The sequence below is a fragment of the Galeopterus variegatus genome, unplaced genomic scaffold, assembly GCF_000696425.1.
Source record: "Galeopterus variegatus unplaced genomic scaffold, G_variegatus-3.0.2 Scaffold343, whole genome shotgun sequence".
NCBI lineage: Eukaryota > Metazoa > Chordata > Mammalia > Dermoptera > Cynocephalidae > Galeopterus > Galeopterus variegatus.
Window position 1 is genome coordinate 605,966 of NW_007726454.1, and position 20,200 is coordinate 626,165.

Below are 20,200 nucleotides of genomic sequence, written 5' to 3' on the forward strand. Positions count from 1 at the left end.
TTTATAGGAACTGTACTATGCAACAGAAGTTTGAAAGCTCAGTGTTTTCTTAATTTTTTTTTTCGTTCTACTAAACAATTTTTGCCCAGTCCAAAATATTACTTTGCTACACCAGCAGGTGGAAGCAAGAGCAGTCGAATTGTAGTACTTTGCTTTCCAAGTGCACTGGCATGTCCTGTAGATTATCTTTCCATGACTCAAAATATCTTTATGATATATCTCTTACTTAAGTACTTTTCTTCAGCTACTCTATAGTTGTGGCACCTTCTTTTGATTGCTTTATCACTTGCCTTATTTACTTGGTGTTTTATACTGAACTTAGTAGTTGTTCTAGGACATACTAATTTTTCATAACTTTTCTATACTCACTGATTCAACAGTTAAAACACATATGGTATATGCTGAACACAATCTTCCCTTTGCCAATAGATACAAAAATGACTAAGATGTGGACACATTTCCAAAGAGCTTATTTATATTCTAATAAAATTAGAAGGAAAACATTTTCATTCCTCCCCTGACCTGGCAGAGCAGATCAGTCAGCCTTGCTGGTGTATCTCCAACCAAGCTATGGCTCACATTGTGTAGTGATAAGTTTCAGTATTCACACAGACTAATTCATTCAACAAATATTTACTGAGTACCAGTCACTATATAGGGACTTTACTTTTTTTTCTTTACAGATAAAGAAGGCCAAAACAATCTTCAGAAAAAGGGTCATTCATTTTAAAAAATTTTAATACAGGTTGTATTGAACAACAATTGACTTCTAGACCCTAAAATATCAAACTCAAGGAATTTTTAGTTAGAAGCAGCTAATGTCAGTAATGTTTCCTGGAGCGTGCTTAGAAGACTTCCACAAATTCTGGTTGAAATAAAATAAGAATATGATACTCTAGATCAATTCTATTATCTGTTTATTAGTAGCCAATAAAAATAATAAAATAACCATTTTAGACAAAGGGTGTAAAAGAAAGAGAAGAGCCAAGTTCTAAGGTTATATATACATATGTGTATGTATAGAGTGAGAGAGAAGAACCTTATAATTATGGAAAACAAAAAAGAATGACCCCAGAATGTCTTGCAGGATTTAGCAGTCACCAGTATTCAGTACTGTCCTTAAGCCCCACCTGTCCATCATCTTAATCCATTGTACATCAGAAATTTCAGTCTCAACTGAAGGATTTTGTTTTCATCGTTGGCTTGGTTACGAAAATCACTGAGAAGTTACAGTCTGAATCTAACCTATTTTAACCCTACCTCCCATCCCTGCGCACACTATTAAATCCATGCACCCACAATACCTCAAACAGCTGTCTTATAAGACTCAGGCAGCTTGGAAGTCTCATCCTCACTGAAGTCTTTCCTAGACTCTCCAAGGCAGAGTTACTTTCTCTGTCCTTCACATGCCTCATCACTTTATTCATACAGAATTTGCGACCTGTTATTCTAACCTGTCTCTTTCTCTGTTTCTCCCTCACAAGTCTGTCTATAAGAGTAACTTGCTCTGTCCTGTATGATCCACATTGCTTTATTCATACAGAATTTGCTACCTGTTATTCTAACCTTTCTCTTTTTATGTTTCTCCTTCACAGGTCTGTAAGCTTCTGAAGGGTAATAACTACGTCTTATTCACCTTTGTAACTTCAGTAAATATTTGCTGAAGGAATGACTGAATCAACTTACTTATTTCATGGAATATCTCTTTATAATGACCTTTTTTTCTTTTTAACCTAGTCTACATTGTAGGCATAATTCCAGATGATGGTAACAAGTCACTATCTCTTATTTGAGAAATCACAAAGGAATAAAGAACCAGCATTTATTGCATAGAAAGTTTTCTTAGAATACCTCAGCTGAACCTTATCAATGAGAAATGTAGATTATTTGTTTCCTGAGTACTTTAAGAGTTTGCTACTTCCTGGGAGTAGACTTTTTCAAGTGGTTTATTAATTACTTAAGAACAGCTAATTAAAGGGCTATGGAGAAGAAAGACCTGGGTGCAAAGGGCAGCCATCCAGGTAGTCGCAGTTTGAGTTGTTTTACTCTTTGGAAATGGGTGACTAAAAGCTGCCCAAGCCTACATGGCCTGTTTTTCAGAGCTGAATGAAAACTAAAGTGGGGCACTCCTCCACAGCCCTTGCAGCAAGCTCCCAAGGAGTGGTACAGATATCAAATTAGACAAGTGATGTAAGTTTATATGCTTTAATCCACCTTATTCTCTCCCCATTAAAAGCAGGGTAGAAAATCAGGAAAGTATAATTGGCGAGATATTTGAGGTTGTTCTTTTCTGGGATGTAGCTGCCACATCAGTATAGCGTAGTAAAGAGTATGAGCTCTGGAGTCAGGCCTGGGTTTGAATCCCAGCTTCACACCCTGCTGTAAGGCCTTGACAAGCTACTTTATTTCTCCATAGAGAGTAAAGTTGGGTGGTTAATACCTGTCTCTTGGCTTGTTGGGAGGATTAAATAAGAAAATGCATGTAAATGCTTAGTGTAGTGCCTGGCATGTTCATAGCCTCTTAAAAAATATTAGGGTTGATGATGATACACATCAGTCATGTGTGACAGGTTTCTAGCTCAGGTGCCTGAGTGGAGAGTGGCTTACTGACTTGGGAATTCATGAGAAAGATCAAATGTTGAACATGTTGCATTTGAGATGTCTGTAGTTCTACAACTCCAGCTAGAGATGTGGATGATGGCTATAGATGACTATATTTGGCCATTGAAGCCTTGGGAGTGGAAGGCATCTCAAAAAATGAATAAGTAAAGTGAAAAGAGAACAGCAAGCACAGAATCATGGGAGACATCAACTTTTGTGGGTGACTACAGGAAGAGAAGTCAGCAAAGGGGACTGAGAAAAAGTGATCAGAAAAGTGGAAGAGGAAGCAAGAAAGGCAAAATGACCTTGCCAAAGCACTTTTAGCGGAATAGTATGGAAGAATTAGTGATAGGCAAGGAGGTAGAGAAAGTAAGTGGGAAATTTGCAGGGTGCAAAAGCTGAAAACCATAGGTTGGGGGATACATTTTTCTCTAAGAGAAAGAAGGCAGGAATGGGTACATTTATTATACTTAACTGTATGAAAATGTCAACTCATTCTGTGTTTACATTTTCTGTGAACTCAGAAACCAAGCTAAAGTGGCCTCTCTGGACATTAAATCTTCATAGTCTACTAAAGATTATCAAAAGTAACAATTCTGGGGGCCGGCCTGGTGGCGCACTGGAGAGTGCGCCGCTTGGGAGTGCAGAGGCGCTCCCGCCGAGGGTTCGGATCCCATGTGGAGACCGGTTCCTGCTCACTGGCTGAGCGCGGTGCGGGCGCAACACCGAGGGTTGCGATCCCATTGCCGGTCCCCGATACGGGCGCAACACCGAGGGTTGCGATCCTGTTACCGGTCAGTAAAAAAGACAAAAAAGGAAAAAAAAAAAAAGTAACAATTCTGGCTAAGGGTGTGTCTCTGTTTACTAGTAAAAGTTGGCTTATGTGGAGACATTTAATTCTAGACCATTCTGTTCATAAAACAGTTTGGTCCTAAACCAAGTTAAATGTCCTTAAATGAAAAAGTCCATTGACTGGAACACTAGTGACTTAAGTACCAGATCGTTACCTTTGTTAGGGGTCTATAAGTACGCAAACTGAAGGGCTCAATCACTGTTGAGCACTCCTCTTAAACCAAATTCCCCAATGCAGGGCCAGCCCGTGGCTAAGTCGGGAGAGTGCAGTGCTGATAACACCAAGGCCACACGTTTGGATCCTATATAGGGATGGCCAGTTAGCTCACTGGCTGAGTGTGGTGCTGACAACACCAAGCCAAGGGTTGAGATCCCCTTACTGGTCATCTTAAAAAAAAAAAAATTCCCCAATGCAGCAGTCTATTCAGAAGAAAAATTATTAGGAACATTCAGCATGCTTGAGTATCCAATGTATGCCCTTATATCCAGGCTGCATCATCTTCACTAATTGCAGATCCCCAATGCAGCAGTCTATTCAGAAGAAAAATTATTAGGAACATTCAGGATGCTTGAGTATCCAATGTATGCCCTTATATCCAGGCTGCATCATCTTCACTAATTGCAGATCAGGGCTCTTTATATAATGCTCTATGGAAACTAAACACTCTCAGATGAAACTACTTGTATATTGGAAATGTAAATAATAGAAGAAAAGTATTAAACAAATAAGGTTAAGCAGAATTTGTTCTGTAGACTTGTCTCAGTTTAAGTATACATGTACCACAAACTGTTAGTTTCAGCATCTGCAAATATCTCTAAGACCTAGTCACTGCTCAAGGTCTTCTGCAGACACAGACAAGTAAATAGAATACTACTCAGCGTAGTAAGTGCTTTGGTCAGTGCATACATAATGTGCTGTAGAAGCACAAAGGAAGAATTCCTGAAACAGTCTAAGGTAGTCAAAGAAGGCTTCCTGGTGAAAGTGAAGTCCAAGCTGAGATCTGGAAGGTAAGTAAGGGATGAAAGAGATTTTCTTGCTCAGGTGAGGGAGAGGAAAGATGTTGCAGGCAAAGGCCTGAAGAGAGCTTAGCAATTTGAGGGAGTTGTGAAAGTAGTTCATTATGTCTGGAATATAGATTTGAGGAGAAAAGCATAGCATTGAGAAAGCCAGTGAGGCAGTTTGGGGCCATCCACAAGACCCTTATATGTTAAGCTAAGTATCTTGAAGTCATTGGGGAACCATACCACCAAAAGGGAGTGCCGTGATCAGGTTTACATTTTAGGAAAATTAGTCTGCAGGCAATCTGGAGAATAGATTGGAAGGGGTCCAGAAAGTCTCCTGGGTTTCTGGCTTGGACAACTGAGTACATAATGGTGCTCTTCACTGAGATAAGGAATAAAGGAGGAGGACAGGTTGGTTCTGGGGGTCAAGGCAGATGGTCAGTTTAATTTTAGACACACTGGATTTGAGGTGACAATTAACAACCAAGTGGAGCTATCCAACACAGTTAGATATATATATGGGTCTAGAACTCAGGAGATTTGTGCTGAAGGTACAGATTTATAAGTCTTTAGCCATGGTGACATGTATAGCCATACAAGTAGAACAGAACACCCAGGAATAGTGCAAAATTAAAAGAGAAGAAAAGAGGAAATAGAACAGAATCTTGAGGAACAGCAGGGAATGCTGAAGAAGGGACTAAAAATAAATTAAATAAATAAGTAAATAGACAGTAGGCAATAGAAATTATGAAAGAATATCCAGAGGCATAGAGTAAAAAGAGGAATCATTATCACAGAAGCCGAGAGAAAGAAAAGTTTCAAAAGAGAGGGAGAAAAAGAAGGAGTGGAAAACACTATCATATATCACAAAAAGTCAAGACAGCTAAATACTAGAGAATGTCAGTTGGATTTAGTGGAGATCATTGAGGACCTTGGTGAGAACAGTTTCCATTTTTTATGAGGCCAGGACCCAGATTGAAGTAGGTTGAGTAGTCAATGAGAGATGAAGACATGAAAATGGCAAGCTGGGTAGACCACTCTGAAAAATCTTGAGGGACCCAGGATCAAGGAATTTTTTGTTTTGTTTTATTTAGATGAAGAAAGTAAGCACTCAAGCACTTGTATGTGTAAATAGATGCAGTACAAGTGAGACATTTAAGAGTTTGCTGAGATGATATTTCATGAAGTGATGTCTTGGAGGAGATCTGATGAGACCCAAGCACAGAGCAAGAAATTGGCTTGAGACAGGACGTATCTCTTATACTAATTAGGAGTGAAGAGGAAAGGCTGGTGCAGATGCAGCTGTGTTTTGTAGGTAGTAAGTTAAGGGAATTTCTGTCTGGTGGCCTTAGAAAGGTAGGCAGCAAGGTTAGCAACTGACAGTGAGAGGAGAAATTTTGGGAGGCTGGTCTCGGCTGGTCACAGTTTGAAGTAATTGGTATGGAGAATGGTATGTGATTGGTATAAATAGATTTTCCTGAAGCCTTGAGAGTCTAGCTCAAATTAGAGATTATGATATAACTGTATCAAAATCCATAGCTCTATTCAGAACCAGGATGTAAGAATAGAGAAGGTCGCTGGTTACAATGGCCCTGGGCAGGTGTTTTTAAGGTGGATATAGCAGAAGTACTAGAAGCTGGGTGGTTGGGATTTCAGTGAAAGGTGGTCGAATTGATAGATGAGGCTCACTTCTAACATTTGTGCAGCCTGGGGTGAGAGTACAGTTGCAAGCCCATCCCTGATCCCCTCATGTACCATAAAAAGCCTCATCTGTGGATGGATGCCACTACCTATATGTCCAAGCTCCCACCACACTCTTTTCTAGTAATGGCCACCCCTCAGTCCAATACGTGTACACACAAATGGTGTAGTTTACCCCAGTAGGATGGACCCAGAGATGAGGCCCACACAGGCTCTGGGAGCCATTTGTGCAAGGAGTTCTGGAGTCCTAGGTACTCAAGGCATATTTGCATGATGAGGGGTGGCAGGTTCTACACAGGCACATCTCCTTAACTCTTTGAGCTGAATGCAAAGATAGGAGGGCCAAAGTGGGGCCCTCTAAAGTGCAGTAATTGCCCAGATCTAAGGATGGAGCTATAGGAAGAGCCTGTTAGAGTGAGAAAGTAGAGGGAATAAAGGACTAGAGGTCTAAGGAAGTTGGGAAACTAAGAATCATGGGAGTGAAGAAGTGGGAGCTGAAAAGGTTGTGGTCAGAGAGTGGAATATTTGATTTTATTATCTTTGAGGAACATCTCCAAATGGTGGTAAAAAGAATAGACATGAAGGTTCTTGGAGTGAAGTAGGTCAAGAAACTGGTTAAGTAAGTGGTGTCTTAGTCTGTTTTTTGTTGCTATAAATGAATACCTGAAACTGGGTAATTTATAAAGAAAAGAAATGTATTTCATACACTTCTGGAAGCTGGGGAGTACAAGGTCAGGGGACACATTTGGTGAGGGCCTTATTGCTGGTGGGGACTCTGCAGAGTACTGAGGTGGCACAGGGTATCACATGGTAAGAGAGCCAGACTGGCTTTTTTTTTTTTTTTTTTTTAAAGATGACCGGTAAGGGGATCTTAACCCTTGACTTGGTGTTGTCAGCACCACGCTCAGCCAGCGAGCAAACCGGCCATCCCTATATGGTATCCGAACCCGGGGCCTTGGTGTTATCAGCACCGCACTCTACCGAGTGAGCCACGGGCCGGCCCCCAGACTGGCTTTTTTAACAGATCCATTCTTATGATAACTAACCCTCTCCCGTGATAACCAACCCACTCCTTTGATAACCCATTGATCTGTTAACCCATTAGTCCACTGACCCGTGAATGGATTAATCTATTCATGAGGGCAGAGCCTTCGTGACCCAGTTACATCTTAAAGGCCCCACCTCTTCATACTATTATATAGAGAATTAAGTTTCAACGTGAGTTTCAGAGGAGACAAACATTCAAACCATAGCAAGTCGTATGGCATCTACCCTAAGAGTCTCCCTCAGATGATCATGGAGCTTAAGAGGGAGAAGACTATATAGCCAAGTCTTTAATAAATGTGAGGAAATGGTAAAGAGATCAGTTGATGACATCAACAAAAAGAGCTAGTGAGTGATATGGCAAGAAGGCAGCAGCCTCAGGAGATTAAATCTGTAGTGCAGTAATGATTTGGATATCCTTTGGGGATCTAGAAGAAAGTTAACCTTGAGTCAGAGTTTGAGAGAATGAGCACACTTCATGGGAGAGGCAGTGCATTCTTCAGGAATCCAGGTTCCAATGAAGACAAAGTGGAAAGATAGGGCTCTGTGACAGGTTGAGGATGTAGGGAAGTTTGAGTACCACAGAGAGATCTGGACATTGGGAGAGGTTCATCTGCTGGTGATGCTGAGCATTTCAGACAATGGCAGGATGTGTGGTATGAAAGGATACTCAGAGCAGAGAGAAAACAATAAGTTCACAAATGTTTGATATATCAAAGGTCTAGTACCAAAAACCTTTAGGTAAAATTTTTTAACTTGACCTTCTATCTTGGTAAGCACAGTTAATACATAAGATTAACTCTCATTTGTAAAATAAAGGACATGAAATTTTAAAAATCTCGTAGAAAAGCCATTTTTATATTCTAATGATATCGTCAGTACCTTTTCTTCTAGAAAGAACTGAAAGTCTTTTCTACCACACTATGCTCTTGAAAATAGTGCTTACTCATACTTTTTTTCTCAGTGTTATATTTTCTCCCTTCCTCTCTTTGTCCTTTCTTTCTTCCAAAAAAGTCATCTAGGAACTGTTTTGCAAGTGGAAAGGAGAAAGGATCCCCGTGGGAGAGTACAGGCAGGGCTGCTTGGCATGCATGTGCTGTCAGGTGGGATTTCAGGAATGAGATCATCTGGTCAGCAGCATCCATTAGAACTTTCTGCAGTGGTGAAAATGTTCTCTATCTGTACTGTAAAATATGGCAGCCACAAGCGGCTGTTGAGTATTTGAAATGTGCCTAGTGCAACTGAGGAACTGAATTTGTAATTTTATTTACTCTTAATTAATTTAAATTTAAATAACCACATTTGTGGAGTGGGTGGTCAATGGATACAAAATTGTAAAGAGATAGGAAGAGTAAGATCTAGTGTTCTATAGCAATATAGGAAGACATAGATAACAACAAATTCCTGTATAACTTCAATTGGCTAATTGAGAGGACACTGAATGTTCCCAACACAAAGAGGTGACGATTGTTTCAGGTGATGGATGTGCTAAATACTCTCATATGATCATTGCACACTGTGTAAATGTACCCAAATATCATATTGTACTCCATAAATATATACAATTATCATGAGTCAATTAAGAAAAAATTAAAAAGAAAAAATTTTTCAGAAACAGAAGTAGTTTAGAGGTTACCAGAAATAGAGGGAAGGAATAATAAGTTATTGCTTAATGGGTACTGAGCTTATATTTAGGATGACAGAACAGTTTGGGGAATAGACAGAGGCAGTGGTTGCACAGCATTGTGAATGTATTTAATTCCACACAGTTGTATATTTTAAAAATGCTTAAAATGGCAATCTGTTATATGTTTTACCACAATTTAAAAAATGGAAAAAGGAAGACAACCATATGTGGCTACTGTGTTGGACAGCACAGGTCTGTCTAGTGGATAAGGTGCTGCTTCAAGTGAGAAGTGGGCTAAGTGCCCAGAGGAACAGGTAAGCCTTGTTGAGGTGGCGGGGTTGGACTTTGGCACTGGGAAAGTAAAAAGTAAAGGAGCCCGATGTGCTCTGGTGACAGGAACCTGGACTTGAGCTATTGCTTGATAAGTTGTAAGGAGAAGGGTGATTCAGTCGAAGCAATGGTTGGAAAAGACAACTTTGTGAATGGTAGAAATTAAGATTAGAGGGAAGTGTTTCTGATGAAATAGCTAGACAAGAGAAATAATTAAAATAAACTTATACAGGAATTCCAGTATGAAGAGATTGATTTAATACAGACCTCAATAGCAGCTTATAGAGAAACATTAGTTCCAAAGCAAATACTAGGAATATTTGCAAAGGGTTTCAAAGAATTTGGGTAGGGCCAGCCCATGGCTCACTCGGGAGAGTGTGGTGCTGGTAACACCAGGGCCACGGGTTCGGATGCTATATAGGGATGGCTGGTTAGCTCACTGGGTGAGCGTGGTGCTGACAAAGAATTTGGGTAAATTTCAGGAAATGTCATGCAAACCATGTGATACAACAGAATAACACAATAGGCAAAGGGATGGAAAAAATGTAAATTGTGTGGAAGTGGAAGTTGTGACATTTTACGTAATGGAGTTTCAATCTAGTCTTGGCTCTAATAAATAAAACATTTCTCTGTATGAATGTTTATTCGTGATCATGAAGGAAGATGGTGCTGCTGAAATGTTTTAGCCATATCAGTCCCATCTCCTTTGAAGTATATAATGAGCGTCTACTGTTTGCTCAGCAGTGTGCAGTGTATTGGGATGGGGATTTGTGATGAAAGAAATGTGCAGTGGTCTTTGTGCTTGAGAAAGTCCCAGTCTCATTTAAAATACAAGACAAACTAATTGAACAGGTGATGACAGTAATTTAAATGTCTGAAATGAATGGCACAGATGAAAGGTGATAGAAGCTCAGATCTGGTTGAACTGGAATGGTCAAAGCCTTGATGGAAGGAAATGGAGGCCTTTAAATTATGCTTCAAAAGAAAATGAATCCAGTAAGTCAGAACATTTCTGAAAGTACATTCCATAAAATATTTTACAAAAGTTTCAAGGCAATAATTAACTCAGAATAACTGCGGCATGCTCATTTGTCCAAATGAAATTCTGCAATCTGATGATCTCTGTCAAAATCTATGCAGCTTTCCTCCTTTGCCTCAGTACTTCATTTATTTTTTGGACACAGGAGATTACAGACTAACAAATACACCTTCCTGCCAATTCCAATATGGTGTTCTGTATTCTTTCTTGGTTAGAGATTTCACAGGTTGTGTTTTGAAAGTGCTTTAAGAGGAGACAATGCAGAAGGTGTGCTTGAGACATAATAAAAAGCCTGAGTTTGTAGGAAAAAAACAACTAGTGTTTAAGTAAACACTAGGAATCTCAGATTTGATCTAGATTTTCATTTTCAAGTAATTGCACATAATTACTGTAGAGAATGACAGGATCACGCTGTGTTGCCTGCCTTCGACTTTTGTAGCTCTTAGTTGCAAAAAGTCAATGAAAAATCTTCACCAGATTCGCAAAAGTACGAGCACAGCTGCTACAATGACTGCAGGTGCATTGATTTTCCCACCAAGGTGCAGTTCTCCAGAGCTGCAGAAGCTCTGAGGGGCAGAAGAAATCAATGTGCCAGCATCCGAAGCATTAGATGAACTTGAAAACAGATAACGGGAAAGAGGAGGGATACTCAGCAATGTGAAGGTGGAAGAGGAAAAGCAGAGATGATGCAGGAGGAAAATACTCAATAGGTTAAAATGTTTTAGTTAGCAGTATAAGGAATCCCTCTGTCTCCATTCCTTTTCTTTGGTAACAAGAATTATAAATCCCAGTAGGAATTAAGGTAAAATCCCAGAAGGTGAGAGAATAAGGTAGTAAGATAAAAATATTGATGTGTTCTGTTGACCCATGACATCATGATTTTTCACTTTTGTACCTTTTTTTTCTAGCCCTTCCATGTTCAAGGAATAATATTACATTAAGGAAGACATTAAGGGAGGGATAGCTTTTCCTTAGTTGCACTGGAAACTGTAGAAGGGTGTATCCATTCAGCCAAGGTGGAGGTACTGACATCTTTATCTGAGTTGAAATCAGATACACTGTGACCTTTTGGTAAATGTTAGGAAATGAATGAAAACCAGTGGAGGTCATCTTATCAGAGAAATGCTTGAAGTAATTTTATTTTAGAGCTGTTTTAATGGTATGGAAAATGTGTCCATAGTCATCAGTTTGTACTAAGAAGAGCTGTGAAAAGAGCAGGAAGATGCGGAAGTCCTGTGCTTTAGTCATTGTTTTCTGCTCACTGTTCATATAACTCGGTAACCCCAGGGCCATCCTTTTCACCTGTTCTGGAACTTCCTTGGAAACACAGTCATGGTCCTGGCTGATGCTTTCTTAGAGGCCACTGTTCTGTGTATCCGTGAGGGAGGGATTGCAGGAATAAGTATTTTGGAAATTTTCAGCCAACTCCACACACTGAACTTCCCATCCATATTACTTTATGCCAGCACCATGTATATAAGACCTTCTAAGTCATCTGTCATTTCTTGTACTCTGACCTTCATATTGTTTTTCCCCCTGTGATTAATCCTTTATTAGTTAGGGTCCTATATGAGCCAAATAATATACAACCACATTCAAATTGACTTAAACAATAGCAGCGACTTATTGAATCACATAACTAGGAAGTCTGGCTCTAGTCCGGCTTCAAAATTAGTTAATCTAGGGGCTTGATGATATCATTAAATACTTGGTTTCCTTCTTTTATTCTGCCATTCACAGTATTTATTCATCATCAATTCCACTCTTTCTGACAGGACAGCTGCCAACCATAATCAAAGACACACTTATTCAATGGGACTGAGAACCCCTTCTCTCACAGCATTCCAAGCAGGATTTCTTTTATTTTTATTGACAAATAATAATAGTATATATTTATGAAGTACTATGTGATGCTTCAATACATGTATACATTGTGGAATGATCAAATCCAGCTAATTAGCATATCCGTCACCTCACATACTTACCTTTTTTTGTGGCAAAAACATTTAAAATCCACTCTTTTAGCAATTTTGAAATAAGCAACACAATATTATTACCTATACACACCATGCTGTGCAACAGACAACCAGAATATATTCCTTCTAAATGAAACTTTGTACCTGTTTACCAACCTTTCCCCTTTCCCAGCCACCCTTCCACCCCCCACTCCCTGCCAACTTCTGGTAACCACTGTTCTACTGTCTACTTCAATTAGTTCTTATTTTTAGATTTCACATGGAAGTGAGATTATGTGATGTTTGTCTTTCTGTGCCAGGCTTATTTCACTTAAACCAGTACTGTGCTGTTTTACTTACTATAGCTTTGTAGTATATTTTGAGGTAAGGTAATATGATGCCTCCAGCTTTTTTTTTTTCCTCAATATTTCTTTGGCTATTTGGAGTCTTTTTTGGTTCTATATGAGTTTTTTCCTGTGGAGAATGACATTGGAATTTTGATAGCAATTGCACTGAGTCTATAGATTGCTTCAGATAGTATGGACATTTTAACAATATTAATTCTTCTACTCTAGGAACATGGAGTATATCTCTATTTATTTGTGTCATCTTCCTTTTTTTTTTTTAATCAATGTTTTATAGTTTTCAGTGTGCAGATCTTTCACCCCCTTGACTAAATTTACTTCTACGTATTTGTGGGGAGGGGATGTGCTACTGTAAATGGCATTATTATTTTGTTAATTTCTTTTTCAGATAGTTCATTGTTAGTGTATAGAAATGCTGCTGATTTTTGTTTGTTGATTTTGTAACCTGCAACTTTACTGAATTTGTTTATCAATTCTGACAATTCTTTGATGGAGTCTTCAGGGTCTTCTATATATAAGATTGATGGAGTGTGGCAGTGTTGGAAACTGATTGAGTAATGGGGCCGGATCTCTCATGAATGTATTAATGCTCTCCCTGGGGGAGGGAGGATAAATGAGTGAGTTCTCACTCTGTTACTTCCCACGAGAGCTTGTTTAAAAGACCCTGGCACCTCCTCTCTTTTGCTTCCTCTCACCATCTGATCTGCTTGTATCCACCAGCTGCCTGCCACTTTTCCACCATAAGTAGAAGCAGCCTGAGGCCCGTGCCAGATGCAGCTGTCCCAGAATCATAAGTCAAATAAACCTCTCTTCTTTATAAATTACCCAGTCTCAGGTAATTCTGTTATAGCAACACAAAACGGACTAAAACAAAGATCATGTACTCAGCAAACAGACAATTTCACTTCTTCCTTTCCTATTTGAATGCCTTTTATTTCTTTTTCTGCTCTAAGACTTTGAATACTATGTTGAATAGAAATGGTGAGAGTGTGCATCCTTGTCTTTTTTCTGATCATAGAGGAAAAGTCTTCAACTTTTCACCATTGAATAGGATATTAGCCTTTGACTTGTCAGATAGGGCCTTTTTGTTGAGGTACATTCCTTCTATTCCTATTTTGTTGAGAACTTTTGATCATGAAAGCATGTTGAATGTTGTCAGATGCTTTTTCTGAATCTATTATGATCATCATATGACTTTTGTCCTTCATTCTGTTGATATGGTGAATCACATTAATAGATTTGTGTATGTTGAAGGATTCCAGCAATTAACCTCACTTGATCATGATGAATGATCTTTTTACTGTACTGTATGACTTTTGTCCTTCATTCTGTTGATATGGTGAATCACATTAATAGATTTGTGTGTGTTGAAGGATTCCAGCAATTAACCTCACTTGATCATGATGAATGATCTTTTTACTGTACTGTTGAATACAGTTTGCTAATATTTTTGCATCTACGTTCATCAGGTATGTTGGCTTTTAGTTTTTCTTTCTTGTAGTGTGTTTGTCTGGATTTGGTATCAAGGTAATAATGCTGGCCTCATAAAGTGAGATTGGAAGTATTCCCTCCCCTTCGATTTTTTTGGAGAATTTGAGAAGGATTAGTATTAGTTCTTTTTCAAATGTTTGGTAGAAATCAGACACGAAGCCACCTGGTTCTAGGCTTTTCTTCGATGGGAGACTTTTTATTACTGATTCAGTCTCCTTACCCGTTACTGGTCTGTTCAGATTATTGATTTCTTTATAATTCAGTCTTGGTTTATAGGAATTCATCCATTTCTTCTAGGTTATCCAATTTGTTGGTATATAATTGTTCATAGTAGTCTGTTATGATCCTTTGTACTTCCTTGTTATTAGTTGTAATGTCTCCTCTTTCATTTCCAATTTTATTTATTTGAGTCTTCTCTCTTTTTTTTTTCTTAGTCTAGCTAAAGGTTTGTCAATTTTGTTTAGCTATTCAAAAAACCAACTCAGCTTCATTGATCTTTTTTTGTTGTTTTTCTAATCTCTTTTATTTATTTCTGCTCTGAACTTTGTTCTTTACTTCCTTCTCCTAACTTTGGGTTGTTTGTTGTTTTTCTAGTTCTTTGAGATGTAATGTTAGGTCATTTATTTGATACCTTTCTTCTTTTTTTTATTTGGCATTTAATGCTATAAACTTCCCTCTTAGAACTGCTTTTGCTGCATCACAAAAGATTTGGTATATTGTGTTTCCATTTTCCTTTGTCTCAAGATATCTTTTAATTTCTTATTTGACCCAGTAGATGTTCAGAATATATAGTTTAATTTCCACATATTTGTGAATTTTGCATGATTCCTCCTGTTATTTTTAATTTAATACCATTGCAGCTGGAAAAAACACTTTTCGGTCTTTTCAAATTTGTTAAGACTTGATTTGTGGCCTAACACATGATCTGTCCTGGAGAATGTTCCATATTCACTTGAGAAGAATGAGAATTCTGTTGCTTTTGGGTGGAATATTCTATATGTGTCTGTTAGGTCTACTTGATCTAAAGGGTTGTTCAAGTCCAATATTCCCTTACTGGTTTTTTGTCTGGATGATCTATTATTGAAAGTGGGGTATTAAAATCTCCTACTATTATTGTATTGTAGTGTATGTCTCCCTTCAAATCTCTTAATGTTTTCTTCAGGTATTTAGTTGTTCTGATGTTGGGTGCATATATATTTATAGTTTTTATGTCCTCTTGATGAATTGACCCCTTTATTACTATAATGACCCTTTTGGTCTCTTTACAGTTTTAATCTAAAGTCTATTTTGTCTAATATAAGTATAGCTACCCATTATTTTTTTTGTATTCCTTTTGCATGAAATATATTTTTTATCCTTTTACTTTTAGTCTATGAATGTCCATTAGGGTGAAGTGAGTCTCTGTATGCAGCATATAGTTGATTCCTGATTTTTTTTTATACATTCAGCCACTCTGCGCCTTTTGATTCAACAATTTATCCATTTACATTCAAAGTCATTATTGATAAATAAGGACTTATTAGTGTCATTTTGTTCATTGTTTTCTGGTTGTTTTATAGTTTTATAGATCCTTTGGGGGGAATTTTTTGTTTTTTGTTTTTCCTCTCTTATTTTCTTTCTTTGCAGTTTGATGAATTTTTGCAGTGGTATACTTTGAATCTTTTTTTTTTTTTTCTTTTCTATATCTACTATATGGGGTTTTGCTTCATGGTTACCATGAGGCTTATGCAAAACTTCTTATACTTATAACATGCTATTTTAATCTGATAATTTAATTTTGTTTGCATGCACAAACTCTACTCTTTTGCACCTTCTCCCCCAATATTTTATGTTTTTGATGTCACAGTTTACATCTTTTAATAATTTGTATTCCTTAACAAGTTATTGTAGCTGTAGTTATTTTTAATAGTTTTATCTTTTAACCTTTATACTAGAAATTTACTTGATTTGCCTACCAACATTACAGTATTAGAGTGTTTTGAATTTGACATTATAATTATTTTTACTATTGAGTCTTATACTTTCGTATGTTTCTGTGTTACTAATTAGTATCCTTACCTTTCAGCTTGAAGAACTCCTTTTAGCATTTCTTTTAAGGCAGGTATAGTGGTGATAAACACCCTCACTTTCTGTTTCTGAAAAAGTTTTTATCTCCTTTTCATTTTTAAAGATAGAACTGCTGGGTATAGTATTCTTGGTTGGCAGGTTTTTTTCTTTCAGGGTTTTGAATATGTCATCCCACTCCCTTCTAGTCCATGCAAGGTTCTGGAGGTAGGGGCAGCCTCTTTCAGAGAACATGGACTATGTGGGGGATGCATAGGTATTGGGAAGAAAATGTGTGTATAAACTAGATAGCGAAAAGAGGTGAATGATTAGACAACCAACACCTATCCAACCATCTGCTATACTCTAGACTGCTCCTTGTTATTTCTCCATCCCTTGTCCAATGGTAAGTAAACTCCACTTTCATGCTCTTCCCTAGATCTTCCCTTCTCCTTGAACTTTATGAAAATCTGGTTAATCCTGAAGAAAATATTTCCCATTCATTTCTCTTTCTTCCACACGTCATACCACAAGGTAAGGAGGAAAGATCAGCATCTTCTTTGTTCCCCAGCACCCACCTGCACCTGTAGTGATGTGCCCAGATTCACTTCTCCACCATTGTATAAAAACACCTTTGAGGCTCATGATCTGGTTTTACTATTCTATACCCTGTTCATGATATCTTCTCCCAACCACCTGGTTGGTCCACTTCTTTCTTCAGAGACTGTGGTTCCTGGTCCAGTGTTGCCCAACCATCAAGATGCTAACTCCAGTGTTTACATAGACAGTTTATCCAAACCAGATGAACTCTCAGTTCTTTGCGCTCTTTTATATCAACCATCTGTTTCCAGGAAAATATCCTGGATTTTGCTATGCTGCTTAACCTTTGAGATCTTAAATTCAGGTATCTTCCATTTTTACTATAACTTGGGTACTCCCATTTTACTGATTCACTGAGTTTAGTGAGACTTTAGATTCTCTTCCAATGTAAAATAAATTGCTCTGCCCACTTCATATTATCTTTTAATTTTATTTTTCCATAAACTTTTCGAAGTACCCTTGTATCTTTTAACAATTAATTGAAAAAATCAGCTTCATGTAGAAACATTAAAAAAGATAAATTTCTTAAGTATTATAGTCAAACTTAAGTGTATATTTATTCCTAAATCTTTTGATCTAAGACCAAGACTTTTTTGTTAAGTGTGAACAACTTGATTGGCATTCCTCACTAACCTTCTTGCATAAACTACACCTGGAATGCATCATCTTTAACTTTCAATTTTGTTTTCCTTAAAGTAGAAGAAGAATTTAAAAATATACATAAGCAATCTAAATTTGGAAGCCTTTTGAATCTTCACAATTCTTTTTTTCCCAAACTTTTATAGTGACAAGTTTTTGGAAGGGTTGATTTTTTTAGTAACTGTCTCTTTTTAAGAACTTCCGGGCCGGCCCGGTGGCGCACTGGAGAGTGCGCCGCTTGGGAGCACGGCGGCGCTCCCGCCGAGGGTTCGGATCCCATGTGGAGACCAGTTCCCGCTCACTGGCTGAGCGCGGTGCAGGCGCAACACCAAGGGTTGCGATCCCGTTGCCGGTCCCCGGTACGGGCGCGACACCAAGGGTTGCGATCCCGTTACCGGTCAGTAAAAAAGACAAAAAGGAAAGAAAAAAAGAATTTCCAAAGATTTTCTGCCTATCCCAGAAATACTCGTTTTGCATACGTTTAAGCAGTCAAATATTTAAGTTACACTAAAATAAGTGTAACAGGCATAAACAAGTTTTGGAATAGACTTACCACTTACCCCTTGGTTAGTATATAATTCTACTGGTGTAAGAAGAAATGTGAAAATATATTAGAAAATAGTCTGCCACCTTGAGTATAAGCATCAACCAGTATGTTTCATATAAGAGAGACATCAGTTACTGTGGAGTGGCAGGTGAGGAGATCAGCATTCATGTCTCTCCTGTCTCAAAAATGTGTCTCTTCCATGCCTCAGCCACTTCCAGCAACACTGCTTTGGCTCTCCTTATTTTTATAGTGAAACCTATAGGGAATTGCTTAGGTACACTCTCCAGTCCTTTACCACCTTCTCTCTCCTCAGTCATAGTAATCTGACCTACACTTCTACTGCTGTACTGGTATTGCTCTTGACAGAGTCATCGGTGACATTCCTGTTGTTAAATTCAACAGGGACTGTTTGGTCTTTCTTGACTTATGAACAACATTTGATACTGTTGTGCACTGCCTTCCCCTTCCACTGCTTATTTTTCACAACTTCTTAGAACCCATCTTGGCCTGATTTTCCTTCTACCTCGCTGATTATACTAAAGTTTCAAGCCTGGATGTTTTTTTCTTCTCCCTCTGCAAACTCCCTTGGGTCAGTTCAACTACTTCTGTAGGTATAATTACCATTTAATATTAATAAATTCCACTTGCATGTGCCATAGCCACTTTAAACTTGGCATATCCAAAGTCAAGCTTCTCTTTTTTCCCCCAAAGCTTCCTCTCCTTCTGTGTTCACTATATCAGTGAATGGCACCACCACCCATCCATCCAGTTCCAAGACAGAAACCTGGACACATCATCCTTGACTCTCACTTCTGCCCCTGTATGTCCATTCAGTACCAAGCCATATTGATTCTACCTCCTGAATATCTTTTAAATCACTCCAATTCCCCCTAGGTTCTTATATCTTAATTGTATGCCCCAATTATGGTAACAGCTTTCTTCTAGAATAATCTCTCTTTACAAACCTTTCAACTCACTATAATTTGAGTGATTTCTTTAAAAGGCAGATCTTATCACATCTCTCACCTGATTAAAACCCTTCAATGGCTCTCCCATTGACTTCAGAATAAAGTTGAATGCTTTAATGATTCCCAAGATTCTTCATTTTCTAGTCCCTCTTACCTTTTTAGGCCTCTTTCTCCTTACAGCCTTTGGCCTTTGGCCTTTGGATAATTCCTACACATTGTTCAGATCTTGGCTTGCTCCTTCCTCCTTCTAGAAAATTTTCCTTGACACCTTCCCTCTCTCCAACACCGGAATGGATGCCCCTTCTTTGGTTTTTAAGAGTTCCCTGTGCTTACCCCTATCATAGCATTCATCTCAGTGTAGCATCATTGCCTGTTTATCTGTTTTGTCTTCTCCACTATATTAGAATAACAGGGTCACAGTCAGTTGGCCATTGCATCCCCAGTGCCTATCACAGTCATATAGTATACTATATGTTTATAAATGTTTGTTGAGTGAATGACCTTAAACAAGTCACTTAACCTCTCTGAACCTCAGTTGCCTCATCTATTAAAAGGGAATAATGCCCTGCCTAACTTATAAGGTTGTTTCTGTGTCCTGTAAGATAAGAGAAGTGAGGTTTAGCATAGTGGTTAAGAGTGTGGGTTCTGGATCTATACTGTCTGGTTTTCAATCCTAGCTCCCACCAGAAAACTAGCTGCATGGCCTTGACCAAGTTACTTAACTTCTCTGTGTTTTAGTTTTCTCTTCAGTAAAATGAGAATAACCAGTGTGTAACACAAAGGATTGTTGGAGGACTGAGTGAGTTACTATGCGGAAAGCATTTGAATAATACCTAAACACATAATAAATGTTAGCTATTAAATATAACATATTTTATTTATAACTAAAATTATATATATATATATATATATATATATATGTATCATATACATATAGAGAGGGGGAAAGACACACACACATATTTTATTTATAACTAAAATTATATATATATATATATATATATATGTATCATATACATATAGAGAGGGGGAAAGACACACACAGCATCAGTATTATTAGCTTGAATGTTTTAAGGGAGTAAGAGATTGGTATCATTATTCTTAACAATTTCTGTTTTCTTTTAGAGTAATACCATAGCTATACCAGAACTTATTTTCCAAGTCTTAAATTCAAATAATCATTCTTGATTTGTATGAAATTTTCATTTTAAAAATTGGTGTTTGGTGTAAAAAAAAAGAATTCTGAAAATGTTTCCTTGCTAAATCTGCAAAATATTTTTGAGTCTATAAACATAGTAGGTGGAAGTTAGCACAGGAAAAATATGAAAATCAGAGCAATTACAGGTTTAATTTATAAAGGACAATTATTATGTCTCCAACACCTAACTTTGTTTTT

At 37.9% G+C, this 20,200-nt stretch overlaps 1 protein-coding gene across 3 annotated transcripts in view; it reads left to right on the top strand.

Annotated features, from left to right (window-relative positions):
• Positions 1-20,200, top strand: part of NLN (neurolysin (metallopeptidase M3 family)) — a 111,263-nt gene that overhangs the window by 23,760 nt on the left and 67,303 nt on the right. The window lies entirely within an intron of this gene.